At 50.0% G+C, this 16,667-nt stretch overlaps 4 non-coding genes across 4 annotated transcripts; all 4 read right to left on the bottom strand.

Annotated features, from left to right (window-relative positions):
* Positions 1 to 798: 798 nt before the first annotated feature.
* Positions 799 to 907, bottom strand: TRNAL-CAA. Its single transcript has 2 exons — positions 870 to 907; positions 799 to 844 (listed from the first exon to the last, which is right to left on the bottom strand). It is a non-coding gene; the product is annotated as a tRNA-Leu (tRNA).
* A 3,940-nt stretch (positions 908 to 4,847) lies between these two features.
* On the bottom strand, positions 4,848 to 4,919 carry TRNAE-UUC. The gene has a single exon. It is a non-coding gene; the product is annotated as a tRNA-Glu (tRNA).
* Positions 4,920 to 5,570: 651 nt separating this feature from the next.
* Positions 5,571 to 5,643, bottom strand: TRNAK-CUU. Its single transcript has one exon. It is a non-coding gene; the product is annotated as a tRNA-Lys (tRNA).
* Positions 5,644 to 11,055: 5,412 nt separating this feature from the next.
* TRNAL-CAA lies at positions 11,056 to 11,164 on the bottom strand. The gene is made up of 2 exons: positions 11,127 to 11,164; positions 11,056 to 11,101 (listed from the first exon to the last, which is right to left on the bottom strand). It is a non-coding gene; the product is annotated as a tRNA-Leu (tRNA).
* Positions 11,165 to 16,667: the final 5,503 nt, after the last annotated feature.

Below are 16,667 nucleotides of genomic sequence, written 5' to 3' on the forward strand. Positions count from 1 at the left end.
TGCCTGCAAGACCTGTGTTGGACTGTGTTCCTGTCGTCTAAATAAACCTTCTGCTTTACTGGCTGGCTGAGAGTCCTGGTGAATCGGCAGGGAGGCCGGGGGTGCAGGGCCTGACTCCCCCACACTCCGTGACACCAACTTAATCTGTTGGACAGAAAGTAGCCTGAAAAAAATCAAATGATGCTTCCGGTTCCTCCATCAGGATCACAAGAGAAACACAAAAAATCCCAAGAGGAACAATTCTTCTCTGCTTTAGTTACCTCCATCGCAATCCTCTCCACCTCTTCTTCTGCCTACCTAGCGGCTCTTCGATGGAGAAAGATCCTGGAGCTGACAGAATTTCTGAGATACAAACTGAGAGAGAGGCTTTGAGACCTCCTGATAGGATGTTGACACAATCTAACAGGGCTCTTGGTTGTAGCTGCCTCCTATCTCTGCTCCCTATGTTGTCAATTCTGTGCCCTCATGAAGCAGCCAAACCAGAGTACGTAGAGCACCCAGTTTAGGGCTCAAGCCCAAACCCTGAGACCAAGAGTCTTACCTTCCCTTTATCAGTGTCTACTGTACTGCTCCCTTCTTCCTCCACCTGTATGTTTGACATCCATACCTGCCCAATATCAAGCAATGCCAACTTTCTGGTGGGGAATAAACTGGAATTTACCCAACTAGGTGCCTTGAGCGCATCGATTCTGAAGGTATTTACAATTCCCTCTAACTTCTCTTGCCGCTACTCTAAGAAAACTCCTAAACAAGGGCCATTGAAACCAGGCCACCTCTTGAGGTGGAATCAAGAGGCTGTGTCAGGAGTGGGATTTGAACCCACGCCTCCTGCGGGAGACCAGAAGCCCCAATTGTGGGAAAGACAGAGCCTTGAGTCTGGCGCCTTAGACCACTCAGCCATCCTGACACTGGCACAAAACCATCTCTCTCAACCCTCCTTTTCTTCAATATTCTATGAGCCGCTCAAGGAGGCCAAGACAGCATCTCTCTTTCAACACCTACATCACATCTGGTTTTTAGACACCATCACCCTCATCTAAAGTTGCAGGTTTCCTACAACCCTGTGCGTTCTGAGGTGTTCTAATCTCCCCCCTCACTTATTAGGGGAATAAAAGATGGCCACTAGGATAGAGGCAGAATAGAGATACTTAGCTTAATGAGAACCTCAAACTCCCGCACGGTGGGCCACACAGTCAAGCAGCCAGCACTCACAATCGGTACCGGCCTTGTTTTTTTTTTTTTTTTCCAAAATAGCTCAGCACTCAGGGTTTTGAGCCCTTCTGGAAATCTTGCAAAAGAGTTTGGAGCCTGAATGGGAGTTGAGTTCTTAAGAAAACGATGTTTTTTTTTGTTTCCCCAAGAAAATTGGGGAAAAAAGATTAATCTAGGGTGAACCTGGATGTTTATTGCTGTTTTCGTTCAGCTCCACTAGGCTGTTTCGAAAGCTGGCCCGTTCCCCATTACAGAGGGTCCAAGCAGAGAGAGTGAAGGAACGCCTGTGCTCAGCGTCACAACCTGAGCCCGAGGAAAAGCATTGAAACACGCTCAAATGACGCTTTAGGTTCATCCATCAGAATCACAAGAGCAAGACAAAGAACTCTCAAGAGGAAGAGTCCTCGGCTTTCATTTACCCCATCGCAACCCTCTTCACTTCTTCTTCTGCCTACCTAGAGGCTCGTCCAGGAAGATCACTCAACTGATTATAATTTGGGCAGAGAAACCCAGGGAGGGCTTGTGCTCCCCCTCCATGTGAGCGGATAGCATTCTGACCTCGTCTACGGGGTCTCTCAGCTTTGGCTTCCCCAGTTTGTCAACTCGGTGCAGGCAGGAAGCAGGCTCTCCTCGGCCTTGGCAAGCCACTTTCTGTCCAAATTGGGAAACCCGTCCAGTCTCCATTCCCCTGTGAGAACAAGAGCAGAGAGTTCACCAACTGAACCCAATCTGAGGCATTGAAGCAAATGGAATTATGCTTCCCGTTCCTCCGTCAGGTTCACCAGGGAAACACACCAAAATCCCAAGAGGAACAACTCTTCTCTGTTTTATTTACCCCCAACGCAATCCTCTCCGCTTCTTCTGCCTCCCTCGAGGCTCCTCCAGGGACAAAAATCATTGAGCTGATAGGATTTGGGGGATAGAAACGGAGAGAGGGGGTTTGATACCTCCTGAGAGGATGTGGCCACGATAGAACAGCTCTCTCGGTTTTAGAAGCCTCCTAGCCTGGCTCTTTTGTTGTCAATTCTGTGCCATCAGGAAGCAGCGAAAGCAGGGTAGGTAGGGCACCCGGTGACGTTGCACTCCATACGTTTTATGAAAGGATGCTTATAAGTGTGAGTATGATGTAACTGGAATATGCTTGATGCAAAAGGTCTCTTGTAAGGTATCATAACAAAGGTTCTAACCTACTGAATATATGCCTCCTATTTGTATGCATGTCTCATTCTTGTATCTGAAGCTGGGAATATGAAGTCTAACTCTGAGGTCCTATTGTAATTATGCAAAGCATGGGCCACTAAAGGTGGTTTAAAACCTTGACGGCTCCCATTGACAATTGGTTGTAAATGGTTTATTGACCTGCAAACCTTCCTGTGTACGTGTGGGCCAACCCAGGAAGAATGGAAACTAGGGGTCTTACAGAGACCACGATACTGGAATCCATCTTAAATCTGGTATTTTTCCATTTAGAAGGAAGGGTGAGGACCCGGAGAGACAAAAGATTCCCGCCTTATGCCAAAGCTATAAAAGGGGGTGAAGCAGGACAAAGGGGCTGCCAGTCATGAGAAAACCCCTGCTAACCACCTAAGATGTCTGCTGGAAGTAACAAAGACCAAAGCAGGGGAAAGGATTGGGCCCAGACTAGGAAGGAGTCTAGTCTGTGAAAGAAGCTGATTGGAACACCTCTGAGGGTGAGCTATTCCCTGGAATCAGTTTCTTAATGTATTATGCTTAGGCTTGCGTGTTTTGTTTTCTTTTGTTTGGTGACTTCCTTTGTTCTGTCTGTTATTACTTGAAATCACTTAACTCCTACTTTTTATACTTAATAAAAATGACTTTTGTTTATTAATAAACCCAGAGTAAGTGATTAATCCCTGGGGGAGCAAACAGCTGTGCACATCTCTCTATCAGTGATCTAGAGGGTGAAGAATTTAGGAATTTACCCTGTATAAGCTTTATAGAGAGTACAAGGGATTTATTTGGGGTTTTGGATCCCACTGGGAGCTGGGTGCTGGAGATAGGTGCTGAGCTGTTTTGAGTTAAAGTCTGCAGCTTTGGGGGTGTGGCCCAGAGCCTGGGTCTGTGTTGCAGCAGACTAGGGTGTCTGGCTCAACAAGGCAGGGTTCTGGAGTCCCAAGTTGGCAGGGAAAACAGGCTCTGAAGTAATTTCAGTCCCAAGGGGATCTCTGTGACCGAACCTATCACAGTGGCGTAGTCGAGCAGGATATGTGCACAGCTGATTGCTTTGAGACACTGGTAGTGATTTTTAAGCATGTTGCCCGGAGGACAGACAAAGTGCTTATTCGGGAAAGGGAAGATGACAACTTTGGTTGCAAAATTGGCTGAGAAAGCTCTGGATATATTCAGTAAGATACCTATTGCTGATGCTTCAAACTATGGTCTATTTAAGGAATTGGTTTTGAAACAGTTTCAGATTATGCCCGAAACCTAGAGGGTTAAATTCACAACTCTTTCAACTCCCAGAGCCCTTCTACAGCCCAGATGATTTGTATACACCTTCACCGTGAGCCAAATTTGCAGGTTTCCGGGAGCCCTGTGAGTCCGATGTTGTTTTAGTCTCCCTGCTGATTAATTAGGAGAATAAAAGATGGACACCAGAACTGAGGCAGACTACGGACACCGCATTCTGAGAAAACAATGGTGAACCTCCAACTCCAGCAGTGTGGGCCACATAGACAAGTAACCAGCACCCACAATCTTGACAAGCTTTTTTCCAAAATAACTCATCTTTTGGAAAAACAGGTTAAGCCTTTTTGACAATCTGGCTAAAGATTTTTGTGCCTAACTGGGAGCCTAGTTCTTGTGAAAATCTGGCCCTAGTGGTGGGTGTGAGACCTTCTGAAAATTCTGGCCAATGTGTCTGGAAGCTCCAAGAACCATCACAACTTTGAGCATTGACTAGACCAGGATGAAGAAAACCTTCCTTCCTTGACCTACAATCACCTTGATTCCAGGTTGAGGTTTCAAGAGAATTGATTTGCTTCTTAGATGCAATGCGAAACAAACACCCCCCTGTAGACATTGGAAGAGGGAGGCTGAAATGGATCTGCCACTAAACCACGTTGCCTTTCATCAGTAGCCACCTGAGCAAGAGGGTAACCATTGGCCTAGAGGTGAAAGGCCCATAGCCCATGCTCAGAAGCCTTCAGCGGCTAGATCTTAGGAATGGAAAAGCTTAACGATCTTTCTCCGGGGTGGTTACTTCCAAAGACTTGTATATAGCGCTGGGTGAAAGGTTTTTGGATGAATATTATATTTAGTGAAATATTTTGGTGGACCCAAAATGATTGTTTGGTTTGGTTTGGTTTCACCAAGAAAAGTGAAAAAGAAAAAAAAAGATCTTGGGTGAAAGTGCAATGTTGTTATAATTTGGGTAAGGCTAGGTAAGAAGGAAAAACTAAATTGTTTGCACAAGTAAGTGTATTTGTGTAAAAGGGTGCTGCGGCTGGGCTTTAAGGGGCAGAGAGCCATATTGTAGCAGTTGGAAGCTTTGCTTTCCCCATGGCCTCCAAAGAGTTTTCAAGCCTTCTGAAGGAGGCCAGGAAGTTGCCTTCTTCCTGTTGAATTCCAAGTGAGGAAGGAAAGGTGGACTTTTGTTGAAGAGGGTAACTTAACTCCCTGACTGGGAATTGAACCCAGGCCGTGGTGGTGAAAGTGCCAAATCCTAACCACTAGACCACCAGGGAGATTGTATGTGGGATGTTGGGCATGACTTTCTAGACCTACTTTCTGTCCAACTGAGGCCATTCATTCGTCTTCAAAGGAGGTTAACACAAGCTCTGAGCTCTTCGTTTCCTTACGGTTCCCTTCCTATTTTTAGCACAGTCAACTGATATGAAAAAGAAACAGAAAACATATTAAAACAATTTCCAGTATTGTTATACATTGAGGACACGTCTTTTTATTTTTTTTAAACAGTTTGATTGCTATCTTGTTTTACTCTCCGTGGGCTTACAGAAATGTACGAGGGATGAATAAGATGTGGTTGGAATCTTCAGCCTTAAGCAATCTCCATCCCAATGAAGAGGGCTGGTGGAGGATTTGAGAAAGAAGCAGTTATCTCAACTACTGAGTGCTGGCGAAGATCTAGAAAGAAGTAGAGAAGCTATAGATCACTGCTGGGGGTGGGGTGAGGGGCAACCAGTTTCCGAAAGGTTCTTTTTTCCCTCTCTTGCCTGGGCTAGAAGAGACTCAACTCTCTTAGGACCATGGAATTGTCAATTTGTCTTCTCTTCATGATGTACTGAAGGTCCCAGACAGCCTCAGATGGTTGAGTGGACTTCCTTGGGTCCTGAGACTCTAAGGGAAAGAGTGATGTCGAAGAGTGCAAGATCAAACGCCCAACGTGGGGCTCGAACCCACGACACTGAGATTAAGAGTCGCATGCTCTACCGACTGAGCTAGTCGGGCTAGGCTTGAAGGTGTTGCAAAGGCACAGACAGTACAAAAGAAGAACGAAGGAAGTTTCTTTGCGTGCTGAGATTCGTTTCCTGACATTTGCCTTCTTTCCTGGTTCCTTCGCTCTCCAGCTAGCAAACAGGGCCCGTTTCAAGGCTAGTTAGATGCTGGTGTCTAGACCAGAGAAGTGGGGTTCATCTAGCAGCTGCTTAGAGAAACCTGGGCAGGAGGGTGGAATTTAGGATTCTCCCAGCAGGAGGAGGTGCTGTTTCTCAGAAAAAGCTTCTCAGCACCCAAAGAGGGGGCAGACAAGACAGTTCCCCGCCGGCCGCCAGACACATCTTTTCGCAGGGAATCAGAACCCCCTGGGGTAAAACTCCTCCAAGGATGCACGGCTCCAGGAATATCAGAGAAGGGAAGGACTGTTTGCTTTAGGAGGTGGGTGCGGAAACCTGCAGGTCCTTAGGTCCCTCCAGCCTGCGACGAAACCATTTGGGGGGAAGGGGCCGGGGTAGACAAAGAGAGGAAAGAAGGGCTTGCGGCTCCTGTGCAAACACCATGTTCCCAGCGGTCCAAGAGAAGCGGGTGGGGGTTCGAGCATTTTGGCTGCTTCCTGAGGGCACAGAACTCACAACCTGGCAATGCTCAGATCCCCGTTCCTCGGGAGTTTTCTTTGTGTTGGTCTTGTGATGCTGAGGGAGGAAGCTGAAGCATCATTTGAGTTTGTTTCAGTGCCTTCGGTTGGGCTAAGGTTGTGACCCTGAGCACAGGGGTTCCAGCTCTTAACCCCTGAGGGGAATGGACAATGGACCAACTGTGACGAAGTGGGACTGGTCGCACTGGGGGCTGGGTACACTTCCTAAGTATCTAGCAGCAAAAGGCCATGCAGCCAAATGCCTGACACTCTGTCTCCTAGCAACTGATGTCCGGGCCCCTCCCTGCAAAGGTGCGGGCTAGAGGTGTTGGAGACAAAGGGGTCAGGTGACCTCCTGGCCCGGGAAAGAGGCAGAGCAGGGAGGAGGGGCCGGAGGGGGGCTGGGCAGATTGGAGTTGGCTGGAGAACAGAGGGGAGGCAGAGAGACCGGGCTCTGATCCCCGAGGGGGCTGGGAGGCCCCCCAGGATGGACCTGACAGGGGGGGATCCGGTTATCTGTGCCTGCAAGACCTGTGTTGGACTGTGTTCCTGTCGTCTAAATAAACCTTCTGCTTTACTGGCTGGCTGAGAGTCCTGGTGAATCGGCAGGGAGGCCGGGGGTGCAGGGCCTGACTCCCCCACACTCCGTGACAACTGGTGGCAGCGGTGGGATCGACTGCACCCCGCGGACGGCGCTTCCTGCAGTAAGTGACTGGGGAGCAGTAAAACGAAGGGGCGATTCACCCCTGGGCGAGTGTGACCAGAGAGAAGGACTTTGCAGTAACAGGGTCCCCCGGGGGATCACAGCGAGCGATCCCAGGGGCGGAGGAGGCTGCTGCTCGACCCTGGCAGAGAGGTGGTGACCTGAAGGACTGGCACGCTAGGGGTCCCCCTGGAACCTGTGGGGAGCGGCGAGCACCCCAGCCTGCGAGTGGCCAGCAGGAAGATGTATGCCACGCAGCGCAAGTGTGAGCTGGTGGAGCTGTGCAAGCAGAGGGGGCTGCACTATGGGAAGCTCACCAAGGCCCAGCTGATTGCCCGGCTGGAGGAGAGAGACCGCGTCAATGAACCGGACCCGGTCTCTGAGGGAAGCAGCCCGGCAGATGTAGCGCAGGCACCAGCGTCTGTCCCCGCTGGGAGTGGTCAGCCGGCCGCTGAGGGCCCCCCGAGACCTCCCACCCCTAGGCGTAGGGGGAGGGGGAGGAGGAGCCCAGCTACGGAGGGCACCGTGACCCCCCCGACCAGCCGGGAATCATCCCGGCGACGCTCGGCCTCCGTGGATCTCAGGCGGCTGGACTTGGAGAGAGAGATCAAACTGAAGGAGATGGAGATGGAGGACCGGCAGAAGCAGCGTGAATTCGAGGAAAGGGAGAAGGAGAAGCAACGCTAATACGAGGACAGGGAGCAGCAGCGCAGAAATGAGCTGGCCATGGCCCAGCTGAACAACAGTAAGGCCCCGGCTGCGGCGAGTGAGGGGGGGGCCAAGCCTACAAAGAGCTTCGATAAGAACTTCCTGGCCCGGCGTAAGGAGGGGGAGGACATAGACACCTTCCTGACGGCCTTTGAGAATGCCTGTGAGCTGCACCAGGTGGACCCTGCAGACAGGATCCGGTGCCTCACCCCCTTACTGGACTCTACCGCCGTGGAGGTGTACAGCCGAATGAAAAGCACGGAGGCGGGGGACTACAACCTGTTCAAAGAGGCCCTGCTCCGCGAGTTTGGGCTGACCCCGGAGATGTACCGGAAGAGGTTCCGGGGTCAACGTAAGACCCGGGAGGTCACCTACCTACAACTGGTCAACCGGGCGCAGGGATATGCCCGCAAGTGGACGGCTGGGGCCCAAACCCGAGAGGACCTGCTTGACCTATTCGTACTGGAGCACCTGTATGAGCAGTGCCCATCGGACCTGAAGCTGTGGTTGATGGACCAAAAGCCGGAGAACCCGCAGCATGCAGGCCAGCTGGCCGACCAATACATGGACAGTCGGGCAAGGGATAATAGGGAGGCGTCTCGAAGTAGCAGGTCGGCCTCGACGCAGAGGGAGATTCACCAGGGGACCTCCCAGAAGGGGCCGAGGGAGGACCCCCACCAAAGGGAAACATCTGGCGTCAGGTCCAGCCGTCCCACTCGAGGGGACCCACGAGACATGGGCTGCTATCAATGTGGCCAACCGGGCCACATACAGGCCCAATGCCCCAAGCTCCGGGACAAACTGAGCAGACCGACCCCACACCGGGTCAACTTGGTAGAGACCCAGCAGGATGAGGGGCAGTGTTCGCAGGGAAGGGGGGCTGGCCGCGTAACCCCTGCGAAGGAGGGAGGGGGGCCCCGGGTTGACCCCTCCGAGGGGCTGGATGCTCCCAGCCCTGAGTTTTGGGTTTACAGGGTGGGCACAGGGCTGCCCCTCCGGAGCGAGTGCCTTGTTCCCCTGGAGGTAGATGGGAAGGAGGCCACTGGGTACTGGGACACGGGCGCAGAGGTGACGCTGGCCCGGCCGGAGGTGGTGGGCTCGGATCGGATGGTGCCCAACACCTACCTGACCCTGAGGGGTGTGATCGGGACCCCATTCAGGGTGCCTGTGGCGAGGGTGCACCTAAAGTGGGGGGACAAGGAGGGCCCCAAGGACGTGGGGGTGCACCCGCATTTGCCCATGGAGGTGTTAATGGGGGGGATCTCGAGGACTGGCCCAGTAACACACGGGGTGCCCTGGCCGTGAACCGTAGTCAGAGTCGGCGCAGGGCTCTGCACCCTGACACCGGGGAAGGCACTCTTCCCGGGGCACCGGACCCTGACCCGGTGGGGAGGGAACACCCCAGGACAGGGCTTAGAGAGGCTGTGGCCCCAGACCCAGCCGGGGAGAGAGAGCAGATCCCCGCCCCTGCCCCAGCGGCTGAGTACCAGGCCGCGGTGCGGGAAGACCCCTCCTTGCGGAGGATAGGGGACCTGGCCAGCCTCGGGGGGGGACAGACCATGGGACGAGGTGGCCGGAAAAGGTTCCTGTGGGAGAAGGGGCTCCTGTACCGAGAATGGGCTCCCCCAGGGAAGATGGAGTCAGGGGGAATCAGGAGGCAGCTGGTGGTACCCCAGGAGTATCGCCACCAGCTGCTGTGCCGGGCCCATGACATTCCCCCCTCAGGGCACCAGGGAGCCTGGCGTACCCAGCAGAGGCTGCTACAGAACTATTACTGGCCTGGGGTCTTTGCCCATGTCCGGCAGCACTGCCGCTCCTGTGACGTCTGCCAGAGGGGGAGGAAGGCCCGGGACAGGGGGAAGATGGCTGTAAGACCCGGGCCCCGCCCCGAGGAGCCTGTCCAGAGGGGGGCCAGGGTCAGGAGGGGGGCTCTGAACCGAGAGAGCCCGAATCACAGCCCCCCAGACTGGAACGTGGGGAGAAGGCCCCAGCCCAGCGTGCACCCCAGGGGTACTGGGGTGGGGAAAGGGCGCGGGCGGCATAAGGCTTCCCCCCTGCAACCTGCAAGTGCCCTCGAGTCCCCCCGACCTACAGGGGGGCAGGAAACTGGAATGACCTGGGGTAACTCTTCCCTCAGAACGGGGGGGACCCTGGGGCCTCTGTGGGAATGTAGGTGGGTTCGAACTTCCCCAGGTCACTGGCTGGAGTGACCCCGCTCAGTTCGGTCTCGAAGGGGGGAGAGGTGTGACGAAGTGGGACTGGTCGCACTGGGGGCTGGGTACACTTCCTAAGTATCTAGCAGCAAAAGGCCATGCAGCCAAATGCCTGACACTCTGTCTCCTAGCAACTGATGGCCGGGCCCCTCCCTGCAAAGGTGCGGGCTAGAGGTGTTGGAGACAAAGGGGTCAGGTGACCTCCTGGCCCGGGAAAGAGGCAGAGCAGGGAGGAGGGGCCGGAGGGGGGCTGGGCAGATTGGAGTTGGCTGGAGAACAGAGGGGAGGCAGAGAGACCGGGCTCTGATCCCCGAGGGGGCTGGGAGGCCCCCCAGGATGGACCTGACAGGGGGGGATCCGGTTATCTGTGCCTGCAAGACCTGTGTTGGACTGTGTTCCTGTCGTCTAAATAAACCTTCTGCTTTACTGGCTGGCTGAGAGTCCTGGTGAATCGGCAGGGAGGCCGGGGGTGCAGGGCCTGACTCCCCCACACTCCGTGACACCAACTTAATCTGTTGGACAGAAAGTAGCCTGAAAAAAATCAAATGATGCTTCCGGTTCCTCCATCAGGATCACAAGAGAAACACAAAAAATCCCAAGAGGAACAATTCTTCTCTGCTTTAGTTACCTCCATCGCAATCCTCTCCACCTCTTCTTCTGCCTACCTAGCGGCTCTTCGATGGAGAAAGATCCTGGAGCTGACAGAATTTCTGAGATACAAACTGAGAGAGAGGCTTTGAGACCTCCTGATAGGATGTTGACACAATCTAACAGGGCTCTTGGTTGTAGCTGCCTCCTATCTCTGCTCCCTATGTTGTCAATTCTGTGCCCTCATGAAGCAGCCAAACCAGAGTACGTAGAGCACCCAGTTTAGGGCTCAAGCCCAAACCCTGAGACCAAGAGTCTTACCTTCCCTTTATCAGTGTCTACTGTACTGCTCCCTTCTTCCTCCACCTGTATGTTTGACATCCATACCTGCCCAATATCAAGCAATGCCAACTTTCTGGTGGGGAATAAACTGGAATTTACCCAACTAGGTGCCTTGAGCGCATCGATTCTGAAGGTATTTACAATTCCCTCTAACTTCTCTTGCCGCTACTCTAAGAAAACTCCTAAACAAGGGCCATTGAAACCAGGCCACCTCTTGAGGTGGAATCAAGAGGCTGTGTCAGGAGTGGGATTTGAACCCACGCCTCCTGCGGGAGACCAGAAGCCCCAATTGTGGGAAAGACAGAGCCTTGAGTCTGGCGCCTTAGACCACTCAGCCATCCTGACACTGGCACAAAACCATCTCTCTCAACCCTCCTTTTCTTCAATATTCTATGAGCCGCTCAAGGAGGCCAAGACAGCATCTCTCTTTCAACACCTACATCACATCTGGTTTTTAGACACCATCACCCTTATCTAAAGTTGCAGGTTTCCTACAACCCTGTGCGTTCTGAGGTGTTCTAATCTCCCCCCTCACTTATTAGGGGAATAAAAGATGGCCACTAGGATAGAGGCAGAATAGAGATACTTAGCTTAATGAGAACCTCAAACTCCCGCACGGTGGGCCACACAGTCAAGCAGCCAGCACTCACAATCGGTACCGGCCTTGTTTTTTTTTTTTTTTCCAAAATAGCTCAGCACTCAGGGTTTTGAGCCCTTCTGGAAATCTTGCAAAAGAGTTTGGAGCCTGAATGGGAGTTGAGTTCTTAAGAAAATGATGTTTTTTTTTGTTTCCCCAAGAAAATTGGGGAAAAAAGATTAATCTAGGGTGAACCTGGATGTTTATTGCTGTTTTCATTCAGCTCCACTAGGCTGTTTCGAAAGCTGGCCCGTTCCCCATTACAGAGGGTCCAAGCAGAGAGAGTGAAGGAACGCCTGTGCTCAGCGTCACAACCTGAGCCCGAGGAAAAGCATTGAAACACGCTCAAATGACGCTTTAGGTTCATCCATCAGAATCACAAGAGCAAGACAAAGAACTCTCAAGAGGAAGAGTCCTCGGCTTTCATTTACCCCATCGCAACCCTCTTCACTTCTTCTTCTGCCTACCTAGAGGCTCGTCCAGGAAGATCACTCAACTGATTATAATTTGGGCAGAGAAACCCAGGGAGGGCTTGTGCTCCCCCTCCATGTGAACAGATAGCATTCTGACCTCGTCTACGGGGTCTCTCAGCTTTGGCTTCCCCAGTTTGTCAACTCGGTGCAGGCAGGAAGCAGGCTCTCCTCGGCCTTGGCAAGCCACTTTCTGTCCAAATTGGGAAACCCGTCCAGTCTCCATTCCCCTGTGAGAACAAGAGCAGAGAGTTCACCAACTGAACCCAATCTGAGGCATTGAAGCAAATGGAATTATGCTTCCCGTTCCTCCATCAGGATCACCAGGGAAACACACCAAAATCCCAAGAGGAACAACTCTTCTCTGTTTTATTTACCCCCAACGCAATCCTCTCCGCTTCTTCTGCCTCCCTCGAGGCTCCTCCAGGGACAAAAATCATTGAGCTGATAGGATTTGGGGGATAGAAACGGAGAGAGGGGGTTTGATACCTCCTGAGAGGATGTGGCCACGATAGAACAGCTCTCTCGGTTTTAGAAGCCTCCTAGCCTGGCTCTTTTGTTGTCAATTCTGTGCCATCAGGAAGCAGCGAAAGCAGGGTAGGTAGGGCACCCGGTGACGTTGCACTCCATACGTTTTATGAAAGGATGCTTATAAGTGTGAGTATGATGTAACTGGAATATGCTTGATGCAAAAGGTCTCTTGTAAGGTATCATAACAAAGGTTCTAACCTACTGAATATATGCCTCCTATTTGTATGCATGTCTCATTCTTGTATCTGAAGCTGGGAATATGAAGTCTAACTCTGAGGTCCTATTGTAATTATGCAAAGCATGGGCCACTAAAGGTGGTTTAAAACCTTGACGGCTCCCATTGACAATTGGTTGTAAATGGTTTATTGACCTGCAAACCTTCCTGTGTACGTGTGGGCCAACCCAGGAAGAATGGAAACTAGGGGTCTTACAGAGACCACGATACTGGAATCCATCTTAAATCTGGTATTTTTCCATTTAGAAGGAAGGGTGAGGACCCGGAGAGACAAAAGATTCCCGCCTTATGCCAAAGCTATAAAAGGGGGTGAAGCAGGACAAAGGGGCTGCCAGTCATGAGAAAACCCCTGCTAACCACCTAAGATGTCTGCTGGAAGTAACAAAGACCAAAGCAGGGGAAAGGATTGGGCCCAGACTAGGAAGGAGTCTAGTCTGTGAAAGAAGCTGATTGGAACACCTCTGAGGGTGAGCTATTCCCTGGAATCAGTTTCTTAATGTATTAGGCTTAGGCTTGCATGTTTTGTTTTCTTTTGCTTGGTGACTTCCTTTGTTCTGTCTGTTATTACTTGAAATCACTTATCTCCTACTTTGTATACTTAATAAAAATGACTTTTGTTTACTAATAAACCCAGAGTAAATGATTAATCCCTGGGGGCGCAAACAGCTATGCATCTCTCTACATATCCCTAGAGCCCCGAGCAGGGGTATTCTATCTGCTACCCAAGATCTATAAACCTGGGAATCCTGGATGCCTCATCATCTCAGGCATTGGCACCCTGACAGCAGGATTTTCTGGTTATGTGGACTGTCTCCTCAGGGCCTTCACTACCAGCACTCCCTGCTATCTTTGAGATACCACTGACTTCCTGATGAAACTACAATCCATTGGTGATCTTCCTGAAAACACCATCCTAGCCAGTATGGATTTTGAAGATCTCTACACCAACATTCCACACAAAGGTGGACTACAAGGAATCAGGAACAATATCCCCGATAATGTCACACAAACTTGGTGGCTGAACTTAGTGACTTTGTCTTCGCCCACAACTATTTCATATTTGGGGATGATTTAAACCTTCAAGTCAGTAGCACTCCTTTGGGTTCCCGCATGCACCCCGAGTTTGCCAACATTTTTATGCCTTACTTAGAACAACGCTTCCTTGGCTCTTGTCCCGTAGCGCCCCTACTCTACTTGCAGTATGTTGATAATATCTTCATCATCTGGACCCATGGGAAGGAGGCCCTTATGGAATTCCATGAGGATTTCAACTATTTCCACCCCACCATCACCCTCAGCCTGGACCAGTTCACACAGGAGATCCACTTTCTGGACACTACACTGCAAATAAGCGATGGTCACAAAAACACCACCCTATACCGGAAACCTACTGACCGCTATACTTACCTACTTGCTTCCAGCTTTCATCCAGACCACATCACCTGATACATTTTCTATAGCCAAGCCCTAAGATACAACCGCATTTGCTGCAATCCCTCAGACAGAGACACACACCTACAGGATCAAGCAATACCCACCTTGGGTACTGAAGAAAGAGATTGACAGAGACAAAAGTGTACCCAGATGTCACCTACTACAAGATAGGCCCAACAAAGAAAGTAACAGAATGCCACTAACCATCACCTACAGCTCCTAACTAAAACCTCTCCAGCACATCATGAAGGATCTACAACCACCCTGAAGGATGATCTCTCACTCTCACAGACCTTGGGAGACAGGCCAGTCCTCATTTAGAGACAGCCCCCCAACCTGAAGCAAATACTCACCAGCAACTACACACCACACAACAAAAACACTAACCCAGGAACCAATCCCTGCAACAAACCCCATTGCTAACTCTGTTGGCATATCTATTCAAGGTACACCATTATAGGACATAACCACATCAGCCACACCATCAGGGCTCATCCACCTGCACATCTACCAATGTGATATATGCCACCATGTGCCAGCAATGCCCCTCTGCCATGTACGTTGGCCAAACCGGACAGTCTCTATGCAAAAGAATAAATGGACACAAAGCAGACATCAAGAATTGTAACTTTCAAAAACCAGTAGGAAAGCATTTCAGTCTCCCTGGACACTCAATAACAGACTTAAAGTGGCGATTCTTCAACAAAAAAACTTAAAAATAGACTCGAATTAATTTGAAAATTTGCCACTATCAGATTAGGCCTGAATAAAGACAGGGAGTGGCTGGGTCACTACAAAAAATAACTTTCCCTATGTTGATACTCACACCTTCTTGTCAACTGTTGGGAATGGGCCACTTCTACCATGATTGAATCGGCCTCGTTAGCACTGACCCCCCACTTGGTAAGGCAACTCCCATCTTTTCATGTGCTGTATATTTATACCTGCTTACTGTATTTTTCACTCCATGCATCTGATGAAGTGGGTTATAGCCCCCAAAAGCTTATGCCCAAATAAATTTGTTAGTCTCTAAGGTGACACAAGAACTCCTCATTGGTTAAATTAAGGACAAGTAATTGCTGATATAACTATTGTGAATATGTTTATAGAAAATGAGGAAGGCAGAAGCAAACTAAACTAACTATTGTGGGTATGTTAATAGTAAATAAAGTAGGCAGGAACCTTCTGAACTGGTAAGATTGCCTTAGACAATCTGCAAAGTGATTGGTGTATACAAAATTTGCAAAGCTATTGGTCGTTACATACAAGACGCATAGATATTGGTAGCTAGGAAAGATGTCTATTAAGTGTGTAGTGTTTGATATGAATTGGAACTGTGGTATCACCTTGCACCTAAGCCCCCTGGATCTGGGCCTGGCCAGCATGGGCAAAGAGCTGTTACATGCTTAATAAAAAACCTTAGTGTTGAGCTGGAGTTGAAATGAGATGGGTTCTTTTTGGATCCCAGAGAAATGGATAAAGTGTTCCAGAACTGGATGAGGTGTTCTGGATAAGCCAAGTGGAAAGGTCTTGGAGGGAATCCCAACAATGGTATCAAAGTTTCCCAACACAATGAAGTCTTCTGAATGTCATCACCATGTCAGATACATATTAGAATCTTCCTCAACTCCTCCAACAAGGCTTTGTTAGTTTGGGATTGACAGATTAGCAGGTTGAATAGGAAAATCTTGAAAAAAACTCCAGATGACTTTAGTGAGGGCATAACAAAGGCCATTTTTCTACTTTTCATCTGAAAAATTTCCATCACACTCTCAGTCATGTCCGTAGGGGGTGAAGTCTTCCAGGTACAAGTCATTACCAAAACATGGTAGAGTGGGGACATTTGCTCACTTCTTTGCCACACTGATGCTCTGAGTTGCTTTGGTTCTGTTCATAAATACTATACCCCCTGCAAAATTGCATCTAATTTGCTAAATCTGTTTTAACCCTTCACGGTCTAATGTAACCATTAATCACAGTGAACAAATTCAGAAGCATGGTGGACCAGTTCAGTGGTTTTAGTAAAAATAAAATAAATAAATAAACAATCCCAACAACAATATTTGCTAACCAGGGTTTTATTTGTTTAGGCTGGGCTATTCAAATATATTGAATGGAAGTTGAGTGCCTAACTCCCTTAGGATTTTTGCTTTATTTATTTTCCCAGCAACTCCTGCCTGCTTGACTTTGTTCTCTGTAGGGAACTCTTGCCTTGTTATGCACATACCAGTGACCCTCATGTGGTTCAGAGATTCTGCCCCAGAGGAGCCATCTAGAGAATGGAAATTGGTTCTCCCCTGTGATTTAGACTGTGAATATGATAAAAAGGTTCATTTGTTCCACAGATTCAGCACACCATCCAGAAGTTCATTCAATAGGAGCTTGTTTCTCTCTTCTATTCTGAAAAGACAGATATTCCTGTTATTTTTCTTCAGCGCCCTTTGACACCAGTCATTGTTATTGTTTCCATTACAAGGATGACCAAAGTGGCCCCTGGCTGAGCTTTGAGGGAACAGCATGAGAGAGTCACCAAGGGTAGGA

This window comes from Mauremys mutica, chromosome 12 (assembly GCF_020497125.1).
Source record: "Mauremys mutica isolate MM-2020 ecotype Southern chromosome 12, ASM2049712v1, whole genome shotgun sequence".
NCBI lineage: Eukaryota > Metazoa > Chordata > Testudines > Geoemydidae > Mauremys > Mauremys mutica.